The sequence below is a fragment of the Mus musculus genome, chromosome X (assembly GCF_000001635.26).
Source record: "Mus musculus strain C57BL/6J chromosome X, GRCm38.p6 C57BL/6J".
Classification (NCBI taxonomy): domain Eukaryota; kingdom Metazoa; phylum Chordata; class Mammalia; order Rodentia; family Muridae; genus Mus; species Mus musculus.
This window is the reverse complement of record NC_000086.7, coordinates 104,711,593-104,732,008: the sequence shown is the minus strand read 5'-3', so window position 1 is coordinate 104,732,008 and position 20,416 is coordinate 104,711,593. Positions and strand designations below refer to the sequence as shown.

Below are 20,416 nucleotides of genomic sequence, written 5' to 3'. Positions count from 1 at the left end.
TATTGGCATTTACAGGTTGCTGCTTTTTTTTTCAGTTCCAAGCCTGGTATATGTAAGTCAAAATAAATCAGATAATTAAGCACCATCCCATTTGGCTTCAAGGTTCCACCCCTGTCTTCCTACCTTAATGAGTTTGATTAGCTCATTTGAGCTACCATGCAGAGAGTTGTTGCTGTTGTTGTTGAATTCAACAAAAAAATAGGCAAAAGTATATCTAGTGTAGTACCAGGAAGCAGCAGTCTTTCATATATATAAAAAAGAGGCTATCACCTCCAACTTGAAATCAATTTTTCCTGTATTGCTACTCAATTTCCATTTGTGCTGAAATTTGAGCATGGTCACCACCGTCTCCTAGGTCAAAAATGTTTTCATAATTCCCATGCTTACACTGAAGTCTCCATCCTAATAGCTAAAATTATCACTCTCTTCTTTGAATGGCAGTTACCTCGACATGATTAAACTGCCTAAATTTTGGAACATGGGAAATTTGAGATTTTTTCTCTTTCACTTGCACCTTCTCTTGTGAGAATTAATAGGTCTTGTTCATATTGAAAAAACAACTCTTCCAGCTCCCTGCAGCAACTCAGTATAACCAGAAGTCAGATCCCAGAGATCCCATGTTATTTAATACATTTAAATAAAACAAACACTTGTTGTCTTCCCTGTTCTATCCCATTCTTTGAGGCTTAACCTTTGGGCAAAGAAGCCTTCTACTATCCTGACAAAAGTAAGAGAAAGTCACTGATAAGTTATATCTGGTAAACAGGTGTGTGTGTGTGTGTGTGTGTGTGTGTGTGTGTGTGTGTGTGTGTGTGTGTGTGTTAAAGGCTAAGAGAAGAGCTTTGGGAAGAGATGTCAGGAAAGCATGAGGATCAAATAAAGGTCCTGGGAAGACGAGATTATGTGGTAAGGCTCAGAGGACATTACTCTATAACAAGAGATCTCTAAGGCTATGGCCTGGACAAGGTTTTAGCTGCAGCATGAGAGGCCCTCTTCATATAAACATCACTATTCCGAACAGGGCTGCTGACTTCCTTTGCCTAATGCACTGTATTAATTCCATCTTTATAATGAGTTTTAATCCTGGCCATTCTATTATCATCATTATTATTATGTTTATATATTTACAATTCAGTCATTACCTGCCTCCTGGTCTGTCCTCCCACAGTTCCTTATCCCATTCCTCCTCCCACTGTCTACAAGAGGAAGTCCCCACCCACCACCCACTACACCCTGCCAGGCCTCCCCACTCTCTGGGGCCTCAAGTCTCTCAAGGATTAGGTGAGTCTTCTCCCACTGAGGCCAGACCAAACAGTCCTCTGCTGAATATGTGTCATGGGCCTCAGACCAGCTAGTATATGCTGCCTGGTTAGTGGTTCAGGGTCTGAGAGATCTCAGAGGTCCAGGTTAGTTGAGACTGCTGGTCTTCCTATGGGATCACCCTCCTCCTCAGCTTCTTCCAGCCTTTCCCCAACTTCAACCACTGGTTGGGTGTAAATATCTGCATGTGTCTCAGTCAGTTTCTTGTTGGACCTCTCATGGACAACAGCCATGCTAGACTCCTGTCTGCTAGTACACCATAGCATCAATAATAGTGTCAGGTCTTGAAGCCTCCCCTTGAGATGGATCCCAAGTTGGACCTGTCACTGGACTTCCTTTCCCTCAGTCTCTTCTCCATTTTTTTCCCTGCAGTTCTTTTAGACAGGAACAATTCTGGGTCAGAGTTTTGACAGTGGGATGGCAACCCCATCCCTCCACTTGATGCCCTGTCTTTCTACTGGAGGTGGGCTCTACAAGTTCCCTCTCCTCACTGTTGGGTATTTCATCTAAGGTCCCTTTGAGTAATGAGAGACTCTCAATTCCCAGGTCTCTGGTACATTCTAGAGGGTCCCCTACCTCTCAAACCCTGAGGTTGCCTGTTTCACTTCATTCTGCTGGCCCTCAGGGCTTCTCTTCTGTACCCCCAATACCTAATCATACCCCCCTTTCTCCTTGCCCTCTTATCTCCCACTGAGGTCCCTCCTTCTATCTCTAGTGATTGCTTTCTTCTCCCTCCCAAGTGAGATTGAAGCATTCTCACTTGGGCCCTTTGGCTTGTTAACCTTCTTGAGTTCTTTGGATTGTATCCTAGGTATTCTATACATTTTGGCTAATATCCACATATTAGTAAGTACATACTATGCATGTCCTTTTGCATCTGAATTACCATGCTTTCTCTTTTTACTTCATAATTTGTCCCTTAGTCTATTACCATTCCAAGATGACTTATCCCAAGCCCTACTTTCCTGTCTCGGTGACTGTGCCATTCAAACCCACATCATTCAACATTGTACTACAAACATGTTCTCAGTTACTTCCCACTGACTATATAATACACTCAAATCTCCTTTGGTAAACTGAGGACCTTTTCCAGGAGAGAGTACAGTAAGTACCCTACTTGCTAGCTTGTCATATCCCCCTTAGTCATTCTACTAATTGCTAATGGCTCTTCTCAGATAGTCTCTGTACATAGAAAAATATTTCTTCCCACATATGTGAATTTTTTCTTTAGTCTATGTTAAAATACTTTCTAGATGAAGGGTTCATAGACACTATAAAGTTGGAGTTTACATTATTTCTTTAGAAGAGATATTAAATAAATAATATTAACTGAGAGTATTCCATTGAGAAGACCTCAAAAATGTATTGTGTTGCTATTTTAACTCACAGCACATAACGCCTTAGCTAAGCATGCTAAAACATTTCAATCAATGTTTTTGTAATGCATATACTGGCTATTACATATTAATAATGAACAGTTGTGAAGTAAGGGGGGGTCTTAGTAATATTGTTTATTTATCTCCTCAGTTACTCATTTCTGCAAAGCTACTGCAACTTAGTGCTCTTTGTCAAACATCTCCTGATCCCCAACATTCAGCTGCTGATACTATTTAACTCTTTGTTTCTGAGACTGTTGTAAGGTACATCCTTCTGAATTAAATTTCTCTTGCCATCAAGAGACTGCCCCCCCGGGGGGGTCCATTCCATAATCAGCCACCAAACACAGACACTATTGCATACGCCAGCAAGATTTTGCTGAAAGGACCCTGATATAGCTGTCTCTTTTGAGGCTATGCCAGTGCCTGGCAAACACAGAAGTGGATGCTCATAGTCATCTATAGGATGGAACACAGGGCCCCCAATGTAAGAGCTAGAGAAAGTACCCAAGAGCTGAAGGGATCTGCAACCCTATCGGAGGAGCAACAATATGAACTAACCAGTACCCCCCAGAACTCGAGTCTCTAGCTGCATACATATGTAGCAGAAGATGGCCTAGTTGGCCATCACTGGGAAGAGAGGACCCTTGGTCTAGCAAACTTTATATGCCTCAGTACAGGGGAAAGCCAGGGCCAAGAAGTGGGAGTGAGTGGGTAGGGGAGCAGGGCGGGGGGGGGGGGGAGGGGGTATAGGGGACTTTTGGGATAGCATTTGAAATGTAAATGAAGAAAATATCCAATTAAAAAAAGCAAAATAAAAAAAAGTCTCCTGCCAAATGGAAACTTTTGCTCCATGCAGAGTGGAAACTCAAAAGCCTCAAGAGATAATGAAAAGCTCACAGGTTAGGGAGAAAAGACAATGTGGAAGTTTTTTTTTTTTTTTAAATCGGGTATTTTCTTTATTTACATTTCAAAATTTTTCCCCTTTTCAGGTCTCCCCTTCAGAAACCCCCTATCCCATTGCCCCTCCCCAATGTGAAAGACTTTTAAGGATCTACACTGGCTAGTATGTAAAGGAGTAAACAGTTGCTGAGGGTGAAGACTCTGAGCAGCCAAACTGCAGAAGTAGAGGGATATTGGACCATCAAGCTGCCTGAAAGCTGCATAGAGAGCTCCAGAATGGCAGGTTTGCAGGAGTTGTCACTCAAGTTGGGTTTTCTGGTGATGCACATTGTAAGTAACCCCTCAAACAGTGCACAAATGGAGGCTGAATTATCTATACACACTTATCACACTAAATGCCATTGATATTAGAGTACATGTTAATAAAAATAGTTTTTATGAGAACTTTCCCCAAAACAACTTATGACCCAAGAACTGTAATCTGTTTGCTATGTCCTTAAATAAGTTTTCCATATTTTCATATTGGCTCCTTCAACTTGAATTTTTTGACCTCCATAATTATCTCATTTCACTCCATGATCACATCTTATCTTTATTTTTTTTTTCCATTTTTTATTAGGTATTTAGCTCATTTACATTTCCAATGCTATACCAAAAGTCCCCCATACCCACCCACCCCCACTCCCCTACCCGCCCACTCCCCCTTTTTGGCCCTGGAGTTCCCCTGTTCTGGGGCATATAAAGTTTGTGTGTCCAATGGGACTCTCTTTCCAGTGATGGCCGACTAGGCCATCTTTTGATACATATGCAGCTAGAGTCAAGAGCTCCGGGGTACTGGTTAGTTCATAATGTTGATCCACCTATAGGGTTGCAGATCCCTTTAGCTCCTTGGGTACTTTCTCTAGCTCCTCCATTGGGAGCCCTGTGATCCATCCATTAGCTGACTGTGGGCATCCACTTCTGTGTTTGCTAGGCCCCGGCATAGTCTCACAAGAGACAGCTACATCTGGGTCCTTTCGATAAAATCTTGCTAGTGTATGCAATGGTGTCAGCGTTTGGATGCTGATTATGGGGTGGATCCCTGGATAAGGCAGTCTCTACATGGTTCATCCTTTCATCTCAGCTCCAAACTTTGTCTCTGTAACTCCTTCCAAGGGTGTAACTCCTTCCAAGGGTGCCCTTCTAAGGAGGGGCATAGTGTCCACACTTCAGTCTTCATTTTTCTTGAGTTTCATGTGTTTAGGAAATTGTATCTTATATCTTGGGTATCCTAGGTTTTGGGCTAATATCCACTTATCAGTGAGTACATATTGTGTGAGTTCCTTTGTGAATGTGTTACCTCACTCAGGATGATGCCCTCCAGGTCCATCCATTTGGCTAGGAATTTCATAAATTCATTCTTTTTAATAGCTGAGTAGTACTCCATTGTGTAGATGTACCACATTTTCTGTATCCATTCCTCTGTTGAGGGGCATCTGGGTTCTTTCCAGCTTCTGGCTATTATAAATAAGGCTGCTATGAACATAGTGGAGCATGTGTCCTTCTCACCAGTTGGGGCATCTTCTGGATATATGCCCAGGAGAGGTATTGCTGGATCCTCCGGTAGTACTATGTCCAATTTTCTGAGGAACCGCCAGACGGATTTCCAGAGTGGTTGTACAAGCCTGCAATCCCACCAACAATGGAGGAGTGTTCCTCTTTCTCCACATCCTCGCCAGCATCTGCTGTCACCTGAATTTTTGATCTTAGCCATTCTGACTGGTGTGAGGTGGAATCTCAGGGTTGTTTTGATTTGCATTTCCCTGATGATTAAGGATGTTGAACATTTTTTCAGGTGCTTCTCTGCCATTCGGTATTCCTCAGGTGAGAATTCTTTGTTCAGTTCTGAGCCCCATTTTTTAATGGGGTTGTTTGATTTTCTGAAGTCCACCTTCTTGAGTTCTTTATATATGTTGGATATTAGTCCCCTATCTGATTTAGGATAGGTAAAGATCCTTTCCCAATCTGTTGGTGGTCTCTTTGTCTTATTGACGGTGTCTTTTGCCTTGCAGAAACTTTGGAGTTTCATTAGGTCCCATTTGTCAATTCTCGATCTTACAGCACAAGCCATTGCTGTTCTGTTCAGGAATTTTTCCCCTGTGCCCATATCTTCAAGGCTTTTCCCCACTTTCTCCTCTATAAGTTTCAGTGTCTCTGGTTTTATGTGAAGTTCTTTGATCCATTTAGATTTGACCTTAGTACAAGGAGATAAGTATGGATCGATTCGCATTCTTCTACATGATAACAACCAGTTGTGCCAGCACCATTTGTTGAAAATGCTGTCTTTCTTCCACTGGATGGTTTTAGCTCCCTTGTCGAAGATCAAGTGACCATAGGTGTGTGGGTTCATTTCTGGGTCTTCAATTCTATTCCATTGGTCTACTTGTCTGTCTCTATACCAGTACCATGCAGTTTTTACCACAATTGCTCTGTAGTAAAGCTTTAGGTCAGGCATGGTGATTCCACCAGAGGTTCTTTTATCCTTGAGAAGAGTTTTTGCTATCCTAGGTTTTTTGTTATTCCAGATGAATTTGCAAATTGCTCCTTCTAATTCGTTGAAGAATTGAGTTGGAATTTTGATGGGGATTGCATTGAATCTGTAGATTGCTTTTGGCAAGATAGCCATTTTTACAATATTGATCCTGCCAATCCATGAGCATGGGAGATCTTTCCATCTTCTGAGATCTTCTTTAATTTATTTCTTCAGAGACTTGAAGTTTTTATCATACAGATCTTTCACTTCCTTAGTTAGAGTCACGCCGAGATATTTTATATTATTTGTGACTATTGAGAAGGGTGTTGTTTCCCTAATTTCTTTCTCAGCCTGTTTATTCTTTGTGTAGAGAAAGGCCATTGACTTGTTTGAGTTAATTTTATATCCAGCTACTTCACCGAAGCTGTTTATCAGGTTTAGGAGTTCTCTGGTGGAATTTTTAGGGTCACTTATATATACTATCATATCATCTGCAAAAAGTGATATTTTGACTTCCTCCTTTCCAATTTGTATCCCCTTGATCTCCTTTTGTTGTCGAATTGCTCTGGCTAATACTTCAAGTACTATGTTGAAAAGGTAGGGAGAAAGTGGGCAGCCTTGTCTAGTCCCTGATTTTAGTGGGATTGCTTCCAGCTTCTCTCCATTTACTTTGATGTTGGCTACTGGTTTGCTGTAGATTACTTTTATCATGTTTAGGTATGGGCCTTGAATTCCTGATCTTTCCAGAACTTTTATCATGAATGGGTGTTGGATCTTGTCAAATGCTTTTTCTGCATCCAACGAGATGATCATGTGGTTTTTGTCTTTGAGTTTGTTTATATAGTGGATTACATTGATGGATTTTCGTATATTAAACCATCCCTGCATTCCTGGAATAAAACCTACTTGGTCAGGATGGATGATTGCTTTAATGTGTTCTTGGATTCGGTTAGCGAGAATTTTATTGAGGATTTTTGCATCGATATTCATAAGAGAAATTGGTCTGAAGTTCTCTATCTTTGTTGGATCTTTCTGTGGTTTAGGTATCAGAGTAATAGTGGCTTCATAAAATGAGTTGGGTAGAGTACTTTCTACTTCTATCTTGTGAAAAAGTTTGTGCAGAACTGGAATTAGATCTTCTTTGAAGGTCTGATAGAACTCTGCACTAAACCCGTCTGGTCCTGGGCTTTTTTTGGCTGGGAGACTATTTATAACTGCTTCTATTTCTTTAGGGGATATGGGACTGTTTAGAAGGTCAACTCGATCCTGATTCAACTTTGGTACCTGGTATCTGTCCAGAAATTTGTCCATTTCGTCCAGGTTTTCCAGTTTTGTTGAGTATAGCCTTTTGTAGAAGGATCTGATGGTGTTTTGGATTTCTTCAGGATCTGTTGTTATGTCTCCCTTTTCAGTTCTGATTTTGTTAATTAGGATTTTGTCTCTGTACCCTCTAGTGACTCTAGCTAAGGGTTTATCTATCTTGTTGATTTTCTCAAAGAACCAACTCCTCGTTTGGTTAATTCTTTGAATAGTTCTTCTTGTTTCCACTTGGTTGATTTCACCCCTGAGTTTGATTATTTCCTGCCGTCTACTCCTCTTGGGTGAATTTGCTTCCTTTTTTTCTAGAGCTTTTAGATGTGTTGTCAAGCTGCTAGTATGTGCTCTCTCCCGTTTCTTCATGGAGGCACTCAGAGCTATGAGTTTCCCTCTTAGAAATGCTTTCATTGTGTCCCAAAGGTTTGGGTACGTTGTGGCTTCATTTTCATTAAACTCTAAAAAGTCTTTAATTTCTTTCTTTATTCCTTCCTTGACCAAGGTATCATTGAGAAGAGTGTTGTTCAGTTTCCACGTGAGTGTTGGCTTTCTGTTATTTTTTTTGTTATTGAAGATCAGCCTTAGTGCATGGTGATCTGATAGGATACATGGGACAATTTCAATATTTTTGAATCTGTTGAGGCCTGTTTTGTGACCTATTATGTGGTCAATTTTGGAGAAGGTACCATGAGGTGCTGAGAAGAAGGTATATCCTTTTGTTTTAGGATAAAATGTTCTGTAGATATCTGTCAGATCCATTTGTTTCATCACTTCTGTTAGTTTCAGTGTGTCCCTGTTTAGTTTCTGTTTCCATGATCTGTCCATTGGTGAGAGTGGTGTGTTGAAGTCTCCCACTATTATTGTGTGAGGTGCAATGTGTGCTTTGAGCTTTACTAAAGTTTCTTTTATGAATGTGGCTGCCCTTGTATTTGGCGCGTAGATATTCAGAATTGAGAGTTCCTCTTGGAGGATTTTACCTTTGATGAGAACAAAGTGCCCCTCCTTGTCTTTTTTGATGACTTTGGGTTGGAAGTCAATCTTATCAGATATTAGGATGGCTACTCCAGCTTGTTTCTTCATACCATTTGCTTGGAAAATTGTTTTCCAGCCTTTTATTCTGAGGTAGTGTCTATCTTTTTCTCTGAGATGTGTCTCCTGTAAACAGCAAAATGTTGGGTCTTGTTTGTGTAGCCAGTTTGTTAGTCTATGTCTTTTTATTGGGGAGTTGAGACCATTGATGTTAAGAGATATTAAGGAAAAGTAATTGTTGCTTCCTGTTATTTTTGTTGTTAAAGTTGGCATTCTGTTCTTGTGGCTGTCTTCTTTTAGGTTTGTTGAGGGATTACCTTCTTGTTTTTTCTAGGGCATTGTTCCCGTTCTTGTATTGGTTTTTTTCTGTTATTAACCTTTGAAGGGCTGGATTCGTGGAGAGATAATGTGTGAATTTGGTTTTGTCGTGGAATACTTTGGTTTCTCCATCTATGGTAATTGAGAGTTTGGCTGGGTATAGTAGCCTGGGCTGGAATTTGTGTTCTCTTAGTGTCTGTATAACATCTGTCCAGGCTCTTCTGGCTTTCATAGTCTCTGGTGAAAAGTCTGGTGTAATTCTGATAGGCTTGCCTTTGTATGTTACTTGACCTTTTTCCCTTACTGCTTTTAGTATTCTATCTTTATTTAGTGCATTTGTTGTTCTGATTATTATGTGTCGGGAGGAATTTCTTTTCTGGTCCAGTCTATTTGGAGTTCTGTAGGCTTCTTGTATGTTCATAGGTATCTCTTTCTTTATATTTGGGAAGTTTTCTTCAATAATTTTGTTGAAGATGTTTGCTGGTCCTTTGAGTTGAAAATCTTCATTCTCATCCACTCCTATTATCCGTAGGTTTGGTCTTCTCATTGTGTCCTGGATTTCCTGGATATTTTGAGTTAGGATCTTTTTGCATTTTCCATTTTCTTTGATTGTTGTGCCGATGTTCTCTATGGAATCTTCTGCACCTGAGATTCTCTCTTCCATCTCTTGTATTCTGTTGCTGATGCTCAAATCTATGGTTCCAGATTTCTTTCCTAGGGTTTCTATCTCCAGTGTTGCCTCACTTTGAGTTTTCTTTATTGTTTCTACTTCCCTTTTTAGGTCTAGTATGGTTTTGTTCATTTCCATCACCTGTTTGTATGTTTTTTCCTCTTTTTCTGTAAGGACTTCTACCTGTTTGATTGTGTTTTCCTGTTTTTCTTTAAGGACTTGTAACTCTTTAGCAGTGTTCTCCTGTATTTCTTTAAGTGATTTATTAAAGTCCTTCTTGATGTCCTCTACCATCATCATGAGATATGCTTTTAAATCTAGGTCTAGGTTTTCGGGTGTGTTGGGGTGCCCTGGACTGGGCGAAGTGGGAGTGCTGGGTTCTGATGATGGTGAGTGGTCTTGGTTCCTGTTAGTAGGATTCCTACGTTTACCTTTCGCCATCTGGTAATCTCTGGAGTTAGTAGTTATAGTTGACTCTGTTTAGAGATTGTTCTTCTGGTGATTCTGTTACCGTCTCTCAGCAGACCAGGGAGACAGATTCTCTCCTCTGAGTTTCAGTGCTCAGAGCACTCTCTGCTGGCAAGCTCTCTTACAGGGAAGGTGCGCAGATATCTTGTTTTTGGACCTCCTCCTGGTCGAAGAAGAAGGCCCAAAACAGGGCCTCTCTCAGAAGCTGTGTTGCTTTGGCAGTTCCCAGAAGCTGTCAGCTTCTGTGGTGCAGACTCTCACCTGTGCAGACTAAAATCCTAAGTTCCAGGGAGTCCTGGAACCAAGATGGTGACCGCTGCTCCTGAGGCTGAGGCCGTCTCCCGAGCCAGGCGGACACCTGTCCTCTGGTCTGGACGGTGGCCGGCTGTCTGCGGCCCGCCCAGGCTGCTGCCTCAGCGGCTCTGTGCTTCTGCCCGTCCCAGAAGCTGTCCGGTTCTCTGGCACACCCTCTAACCTGTTCAGACTAATTTCCTAAGTTCTCCTGAGTCCCGGAACCAAGATGGCGACCACTGCTGCTGAGGCTGAGGCCGCCTCCCTAGCCAGGCGGACACCAGTCCTCTGGTCCGGATGGTGGCCGGTTGTCTGCGGCCCGCCCAGGCTGCTGCCTCAGCGGCTCTGTGCTTCCGCCCGTCCCAGAAGCTGTCCGGTTCTCTGGCGCACCCTCTAACCTGTTCAGACTAATTTCCTAGGTCCCGCGGAGTCCCGGAACCAAGATCACATCTTATCTTTAACATGAGAAATTTATGTCTTCCTTGAGCTGAAAACTTTTTGTCATTGGCACTCAATCTGAAAATCATCTATATGACAAAGAGCAGAGTATATGAGTCACTTTTCTCACTGCTGTGATAACCTATCTGACAAAGCACATTAAAGAAGAAGCACCTAATTTGGCTTACAATTCAAGGACACAGCCCAACATGGTGAAGAAGTAATGGTAGCAGAAGCAAGAGATCACATTGTATCCATAGTCAGGAGCCAGGGGTGAGGGGATGAATGCTGGTGCTTTCTTCTTTTTTACTTGATCTGGGACACCAACCCATGGAATGGTGCCACTCATATTTAGGGTGGGTGTTCCCACTTCCATTAACAAAAAACAGAAGTTCCCTCACAGATATATTCAGAGATTTATATCCTAGGTGATTTTAGTTCTTGTCAAGTTGACAATTAATGTTAGCTATTACAGAGGAGTTGTATCATTATTTCAATGGAACATCCTACAGACATACAAAATTTTGTGGCACACAAAATAGAGGTGTAAGATACTTTATTTTTCTTATTTTCTTTATTTACATTTCAAATTTTATCCCCTTTCCTCATTTTCCTCTGAAAATCCCCCTATCCCATCCCCCATCCCCCTGCTCACTAACCCATCCACTCCTGCTTCCCTGTCCTGGCATTCCCCTACACTGGGTCATAAAGCCTTCACAAGACCAAGGGCCTCTCCTGCTATTAATGTCCCACAAGGCCATCCTCTGCTACATATGCGGCTGGAGCCTTGAGTCCCTCCATATGTACTCTTTGCTTGGTGATTTAGTCCCTGGGAGCTCTGGGGGTACTGGTTAGTTTGTTGTTCCTCCTATGGGGCTGCAAACTCCTCCAGCTCCTTGGGTCCTTTCTCTAGGTCCTCCTCCATTGGGGACCCTGTGCCCAATCCAATAGATGGCTGTGAGCCTCCGCTTCTGTATTAGTTAGGCACTGGCAGAGCCTCTCAGGAGACAGTTATATCAGGCTCCTGTCAGCAAGCATGTCTTGGCATCCACAGTAGTGTCTGTGTTTGGGGACTGTATATGGGATGGATCCCCAGGTGGGACAGTCACTGTATGGCCTTTCCTTTAGTTTCTGCTCCAAACTCTGTCTCTGTATCTCCTCCCATAGGTATTTTGTTTCGCCTTCTAAGAAGGATTGAAGTATCCATACTGTGGTCTTCCTTCTTCTTGAACTTCATATGGTCTGCGAATTGTATCTTGTGTATTCTGAACTTCTGGGCTAATCACCAATTATCAGTGAGTGCATACCATGTGTGTTCTTTTGTGATTTGGTTACGTCACTCAGGATGATATTTTCTAGTCCCATCCATTTGCCTGCAAACTTCATGAATTCATCATTTTTAATAGCTGAGTAGTATTCCATTGTGTAAATGTACCACATTTTCTGTATCCATTCCTCTAGTGAGGGACATCTACGTTCTTTCCAGCTTCTGGCTATTATAAATAAGGCTGCTATGAACATAGTGGAACATGTGTCCTTATTACATGTTGGAACAACTTCGGGGTATATGCCCAGGAGTGGTATAGCTGGGTCCTCAGGTAGTACTATGTTCAGTTTTCTGAGGAACTGCCAAACTGATTTACAAAGTGGTTGTACCAGCTTGCAATCCCACCAACAATGGAGGAGTGTTTTTCTTTCTCCACATCCTCACCAGCATCTGCTGTCACATGATTTTTTGATCTTAGTCATTCTGAGTGGTGTGAGATGGAATCTCAAGGTTGTTTTGATTTGCATTTCCCTGATGACCAAGGATGTTGAACATCTTTTACTACTGCCATGGTGAGTAACTGACTACCAATCTCTTCCAAGCCCATCAAATCTTTCCCTTACTTTCGCAATGATTTTCCCCTATAGGAAGTTAAATCATTCAGCAGTGTGCCACAAGCATGATTTTTAATTGAGAAACTTTCTTGTGCTAATTAATATACTGAACTTCCTTTGATAAGTATTCAATGTTTTTCAGAAAACAGTAGCACCACTAGCACACCCCCAGATATCCTCACATTTTTGCCCTATGGTTAATGTTTTATTGTTGTTGGTTTGATTTTGGTTTTGTTTTGCCAGATTCCACACTAGATAGATCTTACCTGTATCTTTTGGTCCAAGCTCAAATCTTACACATCTCACAGCATTAGTTAATCTAGATTAATTAAATTCTCTATTAAATTTTGTCTCTGCTATTGTGGCTCCCAAGGCCTCTTGAACAATTTTCTTTACTCTTGATAAATATTACAAAAATCCAGACATTTTCTCGAACTTTGCAAGCCTATTTCTATAACCTTTGCACATGCCAAACCACACTGGAAAGAACATCCTCTCTCTTCTGCTGCCTGTACAGTAATTATTCAAGCTTTAGTTTTTTAGATTGAATGTCACTTCCTTCAAGAAGCCTGCATTGAAACAAAAATCCTGGTCAGGTGTCTCTTTTATGAGTTTCCAGTAAAGCCAGTGTAAACATTCCACTTTTCTGATAACACATATCATACTGCATTGCATTTTCAATTTCCTGTAGTTCCCGCAGGAACAGAGTTCCCTGAAAAAAAAATAAAAAAAGATTCTGGTAAGCATTTTCAATATCTTACACAGTGACTAGATGGAATATGTAGGTTATTTTAAAGTAAATTAATGGACAGAAAGACTAATATGTGAGATATCTGTAGATGACAGCATAGGATTACAAACTCTTTATTTTGATCTGTTTGAATCTTCAGCAAATTTACTCAGAGCAGACCTTTTCCATATCCAGGCTTTCACATTTGCATGCTATCTTTGATGTAAAAGATTATCTTTCCCAATTTTCTATAGTTCACTGACTGGAACTTCTCTATCAGAAGACATAAAATTTCTTTATTGTCTACATTCCACACAACCTAGAGCATTTAGTAGTCAGAATCCTAGGAGGCTGATATAAGAATAGGTGTTTGCAAGGGGATGTAGGTAGTAGTTCATGAAAAAAAAATGTGGACAATTGAGGCTTCTTTGCTACACATTAGCAAAGAAGTGAGCCACAGCATGGCTTCTAATTTATGAATTAACATTTAAGACCTTATCATATGAATCCTAGCTTACTCCAGTATGTGTCATGGTTTGAAGGTGGGAGATAAAGAAAGTAGAAAAGTCTGAAAACAGTCCTTTGTAGAATGGTTATAAGAACCACTCAGGAAAATGTGCTATATCAGAAGCCTTACTTTCTCATACTGGCCTGAAAAGAGGCGTCAAGAGAGCTTGTCTATGTCACACACACCTTACAAATTTGATTAGAAATACAATCATATAGCTGTCTCTTGTCAGAGTATGCCTGGGCCTAGCAAACATAGAAGTGGATGCTCACAGTCGGCTATTGGATGGATCACATGGCCCCCAATGAAGTAGCTAGAGAAAGTACCCAAGAAGCTAAAGGGATCTGCAACCCTATAGGTGGAACAACATTATGAACTAACCAGTACCCCGGAGCTCTTGACTCTAGCTGCATATGTATCAAAAGATGGCCTAGGCGGCCATCACTGGAAAGAGAGGCCCGTTGGACACGCAAACTTTATATGCCCCAGTACAGGGGAACGCCAGGGCCAAAAAAGGGGAGTGGGTGGGTAGGGGAGTGGGGGTGGGTGGCTATGGGGACTTTTGGTATAGCATTGGAAATGTAAATGAGCTAAATACCTAATAAAAATGGAAAAAAAAAGAAATACAATCATGATACAATGGCACAGATAGTAGCAGCTGTGGTTGATGTAATATTATTTCTACATAGAAAATGTACCCAGCTGACTATGGGTCAGTGTATGGGTTCTACAGGGAAAGCGAGTATGATTCAAACCTTATTAGAGAACATGGATAACTTGCTGACTGAATCCAGTCAGGGAGAAATGTTTTCAGCTTAAAAGCTCCCCAATGTATCTTTACTCATTATTTTTTTTTGGAACATTTGGAGAGTCAAAAGACACAAAGCTTAGATTAATGTGTTAATGTATATGGTCCAGTAAAGAGAGAAAAAAGAATAATGACTATTCCCATGACATGCCATTAGCTAGAACTTAATATATACATCAGACTGGTACCAAATAGGGGAATAAAGAGATCTCACAGGGTTATGAGTTGCTGAGCAAATTTCCAAGTTTCCACATGTTTACAGTAAAGTTAAAAAATGCAGAATGGCATTTTTATATGATTGCTTCCTTGGTGATAGAAAACAAAGAGCAGTGAAAAAATTGAAAAGCAACATCATTTGGACTTATTATACAGCTCTCATGTTCACGGTCCCTGGAATCAGTGGTGATATGAAGAAGCCAAATTGAATGATGCTCTGAATTCTGAATTAAATATTATGTTACAGAAAAGGACAGGGGAAAGTATGTACTTGCCTTGGAAGAGCATCTAGCTCAGGTTGAGGAAACAAATTGTTATTCATGGGTGAGTACAGTAAACAACAACAGAGAGGAAATCCAGCCTGACTCTGGATCATCAGTGTCGGGGCTTGGAAACATCCTTTTCCCTGTAGCCCTATTCTATAGAACTTAATAGGTATTTGAAAAATTTGTATAAAAACCAACTTGAAGTTAATGAATAAATAAATTAGAAAAATATCAAGTCAAATAATGAAATGCCTAGAAAGGGGCTTCCCTCACTTCCTGCCAAAGGCTAAAAGCAAAAGTTTATTTAATACACTACAAGGGAGCAGAGGGCACAGCAGTGGTAGAATTGCCTATAACAGTGGTAGGACTGACTGTACCAAAGGCATAGATTGTGGCTGCTTTTAAAACAATGATATTGTGTATTTCATTGTGTATGAGCTGTGTTACATAGGGACAATTTCATTTTGAAAATGAAGATTTATTTTCTTTGGGGTTGGAATGGTTGCACAGAGATTGAGAGCACTTTTTGTTTTTGCAGATAAGCCAGGTTTGGTTCCAAGCACCCACATGGTGTCTCATAACCATCTGGTATGCATACAGTGCACAAAAACGTGTGCAAGCAAAAACATTCATACACATAACAAATAAAAATAAATAGATATTTTTAAAAGATTTATTTTATTTTTAATTGTGTGTGTGAGTGTGTGAAACAGAAAGAGAGAGAGAGAGAGATGAAAACTTAAGGTTTCTTTGGAAAGTCTGTTGTGTTAGAAGGTGCTTTGCTGGGCAAACATGTGAAGTACATTTAGCTGAAGTGGACACAGGTCAAAGACTAAGGCGACTCATGAAGGACCTTTTTAAGATACTTTTTTTTATTTACATTTCAAATGTTATCCCCTTTCCTGGACACAGGAGACAGGATGTTCTTCTAAAGTAAGCATGTGAAAAGGCACATGATGAAAAATTCTTTGCTAACGGCAGGCATGGTTTGGTCCGCCTCACATTGCATGGTTGGCCTGCATTTATTTGTTGGGACTCCATAGAGAGAAATGCACCAAAAACCCTCTGGTAGTGTGCTGTGGCTTCTTTCCACTTCTATGGATTCAGGCAGATTGGCAGAATGATGTCAGCTGAGACAGGTGCACATGCTGAGGCAAACCTGTGGAAGACACGTGATGTTTGGAGGGTATAAATAGGATTTGATGGACAGTGGCAGAGGCTGAGCTAGGCTTGCTTATAAAGCTAGCTGTGCAACACTTGTGGATCTCCAGTCTTTGCTTGATTGTCACTTCCCTAAGAATTTCTCCTGGCATTCCTCCAGGTCCCTTCTGCTAAGGCATGGCTGTCTCTGCTAGGTAGTGCCATAGCTGTTGATTTGTGGGTGCTATCCTGACTCTGCCAAAGTGGACACTGACGCCATGAAGTGTTTGCCAGTAGATCGAGCTGCTGCTGCTGACCTGTAAACTGAACTGCTGATTTCCAGACAACACAGATAGGAGTTGCTCCAAAAAACCTTTCTAAACAGGTCCACTTCGCTTGTATCCTTTCTTTTCCACTACCTCTGGTGGGTGGTGGGCTACAAGGGAGGTTAAAGCTTTTAATAACCATCATTTAAAATAGGTTTTGAAAAAATTAAAGTTACATGTGTGTATGTGTGTGTGTTTGTCTCTGTGTGGTTACAGGCACATGGTAACTGCAAGTACCCACAGAGGCCAGAAGTAGACATCAGATCCCCTGGAGCTGGAGCTGCAGACAGTTGTGAGCTACCAGACTTGGGTGTTGGGAACTGTCCAGCTGCATAAGGATATTTTCAATAAGACACATCATACATGTTGGCCTTATTCCCCATACATCTATATTCTCTACTTTTTCTCCCCAACTCTGTTCTTTCAGTATTCTGTTCTCCTAGAAAGTTTTTAGGTACATAGGGAATAAGGATGAATCTGGAAAGAGTTCAGAGAGAAGGGGTGAATATAATCAAAACACATTGTATGGAATTCCACACAGATGGTTAATAAATACTTTTATAAAGTACTGAACATCAGGAAATTGTAAATCAAAACTACTTTGAGATTTCTTCTTACTCCTGTCACAATTGCTATTATTAAGAAAACAGGTGCTGGTGAGGCTGTGGGGAAAGGATAACTCTTATTCACTATTAGTGAGAGTGTTAACTGGTATGGCCACCATGAAATCAGTGTAGAGACTGCTCAAAGAATTAAAAAACAAAACTGTCAAATGACTCAGCTATACCACTCTAGGCATGACACAGAAATGACTCTATACCTTATATAATGGTTAGTTTTAAATGCCAATTGCCACAATCATCCAAGATGCTTCTATTGAGGAATTGAGTAGATCACTGGCTTGTGGGCATGTCTTTGGGAGTTTTCTCAATTGCTACTTGAAGGAAGACAAAGCCCATTGTGGTTAGCATCTCCCTAACCAGAGTGTCCTGAACTATACAGGGCAGGAGAAAGCTAGATAAGAACAAGCAGCTAGTATAGGTGTGTTTGTTTCTCTTTGCTCTTGATGTGACTAGCTGCTTAAGATCCTGCCTCAACTTTACCTTCAGTGATGGACTCTCACCTGGAATCATACACTAAATAACACTTTCCTCCATGATATTATTTTTGTCAAGGTGTTTTACCATAATAACAGAAATGAAACTGCCTCCCCATAAAACCAGATACACTGAAACTAATAGAAGGGAAGAGCCTCAAGCACATGGGCACAGGGGAAAATTTCCTGAACAGAAAAACAATGGCTTATGCTCTAAGATCAAGAATTGACAAATGGGACCTCATAAAATTGCAAAGCTTCTGTAAGGTAAAGGACACTGTCAGTAGGACAAAACATCAACCAACAGATTAGAAATGAAACGAAAATGTCCTACAACAGAAATAGTTGCACTTTCATGCTCATTGTAGTTTTATTCACAATGAAAAGGAGATGGAAACAGCCTAGATGTCTATTAATGGATGAATGAATAATGAAAATATAGTACATGTACACAATGTAATTTCACTCAGAGGGAGAAAATGAAGTTGTAAAAATTGCAGGAAAATGGATGCATCTGAAAAATATATTGAGTGAGGTACTCAGGCCCAGAAATACAAATGTTGCACATGCTCTTATATGCATATCCCAGATAGGAATTTCTATAATAGTCTGTTTAGCTTTGATTTCTAATAAAGATCAGAAAGTTAGAAAGAGGTCTTTAGGGGTGGGGGAGGCCTTTTGAGACGGGGAACAGTGGAACACAATGGACATGAAATGGAGGGGAGAATACTGGAGGTGAAAAGGTCTGAGTAGGGTTGGGGTAGGAGGAGAAGAGAAGCGAGGGAAGAGAGAGGTAACCTAAACTCAGGATATATGAAAAATCCACATCTAGGCCTCTTATTTTCTGTTTATTTTGAATGTCATCTAATAAAAAGGGAGTGTCAACAGAGTCACCTTCTATGAATAAATAATGTTCCTCACCAGAGGCCCAATTAAATGAAAATCCCAGTGTCAGCTGTGAGATACCTCTCTATGAGTTGTTAAATGTATTTTAACATTGACTGATTGATTGATTGATTGATTGACAGACTGATTGTGTCTGGGAGGGCTTGGGAGTGCTACACTGCATGTGTGGAGGTCAGAGAATGACATATTGAAGTTGGTTCTCTCTCAAAATATATTTTGGGATTATACTCAACTCACCAGGCTTGGCAGCAAGCACCTCACCAGCTCAGGTCTTGTTTATCTGAATCTTTTGGTTGGGAAATACAGACCATTAGTAGTCGGAATTATTAATGAAATGTGTATGTTATTTAGTGTCATTTTGTTAATTGTGTAGTGTTTATTATTATTTTCATAACTATTATTTGTTAAACTACTGTTAGAGTGTGGTCCATTCCTTCCTGTAGTCTGATTTAATCCATAGTCACTTTATTCTGAAGGATTCTTTCAAGTATCTCCTATAGAGCTGACTTTGGTCATTTAGCCTGCTTTTACCAACTATGATAGATACTTTTGCTGATTTACTGATATTAGTCTGGGTTGGCAGTTGTTTCTCAGAACATGAAATACATCATTTCAAGCCCTCTTGGCTTTTAAAGTTTCTGTTGAGAAACCTATCTGGTGCTATTCTGATGAGCCGGCCTTTACATATGATGTGGTGTTTTTCTCTTGCAGCATTCAGTATATTTTCTTTGTTTTGTATACTTAGTATTTTAACTAAAGTCTTTTCTGTTTGGTGTTCTAAATACCTATTGTATCTACATTATTTCTTTCTCAAAATTTTAGAATTTTTATTCTATAGTTTTACTGAAAATTGTTTTTGTCTTTAGCAAGGAATTAACCTTTTTTATTTTTTAATTAGATATTTTCTTTATTTACATTTCAAGTATTATCCCCTTTTCTGGTTTCCCCTCTGAAAACCCCTATCCCCTCCCCCTGCTTCCCAACCCTCCCACTCACTTTTTCTGCCCACATTCCACACATTTGCTCTTCCCATAGTATTCCACACTATGTTCTGTTCATACTTTATTAATTTATCACTGCCATTGTGTGAATGTTTTAATATATCTACTTTGTCTTCAAGCCCTACTTTTCTGTTTTCTTCTTGTTATATTCTATTGTATAGCTTTCCACATAGCTTTCTATTTGACTTACAGAAATTTTCATTTCCAGTATTCCAGTATTTTGTTGTTTTTCATTAATTTCTTTATTTAGTCACTTCACATCCCTCTCACTGCCCTCTTCTCCCAATCCTTCCCATAAAGTCCCTCCCCCTAACCCCCTCTTCTTCTCCTCTGGGAGGTGGGAGACCCCTTCTGAGTTTCCCCCACCTTGGCACATCAAGTCTCTTCAGTACTGGGCACAATCTCTCCCACTGAGGCCAGACAAGGCAGCCCAGTTAGGGGAATGGAATCCACAAGCAGTCAACAGATTTAGGGACAACCACTACTCCAGTTGTTTGTGGGGCCACATGAAGACCAAAGTGCACATCTGCTACTACATATGTGTGGGAGGCCTAGGTCAAGCCCCTATATGCTCTTTGGTTGGTGGTTCAGTCTTTGAGAGCCATCAAGGGTCAAGGTTAGTTGACTCTGTTTGGCCTTCCAGTAGAGTTCATATCCCCCCTGGAACACTCAACTCACCTAGCTCCATCCAATGTTTGGTTGTGGGTCTCTGCATCTGTTTTAGTCAGCTGCTGGGTGGAGCCTCTCAAAAGACAGTTATGTTATGTTCCTGTCTGCAACCTTAACAGGATATTATTAATAGTGTCATGGATTAGTTCTTGCCCATGTGATAGGTCTCAAGTTGAGCTGGTTATTGGCTGGCCATTCCTTCAGTCTCTGCTTCATTTTTGTCCCTGCAT

The 20,416-nt window shown here is 40.7% G+C and overlaps 1 long non-coding RNA gene across 1 annotated transcript in view; it reads right to left on the bottom strand.

Moving 5' to 3' along the window:
• Positions 1–11,178: 11,178 nt before the first annotated feature.
• Positions 11,179–20,416, bottom strand: part of Gm39530 — a 51,019-nt gene continuing 41,781 nt past the window's right edge. The window contains exon 3 of the long non-coding RNA XR_003953044.1: positions 11,179–13,232. This is a non-coding gene — a long non-coding RNA (predicted gene, 39530). The remainder of the gene's footprint in view (positions 13,233–20,416) is intronic.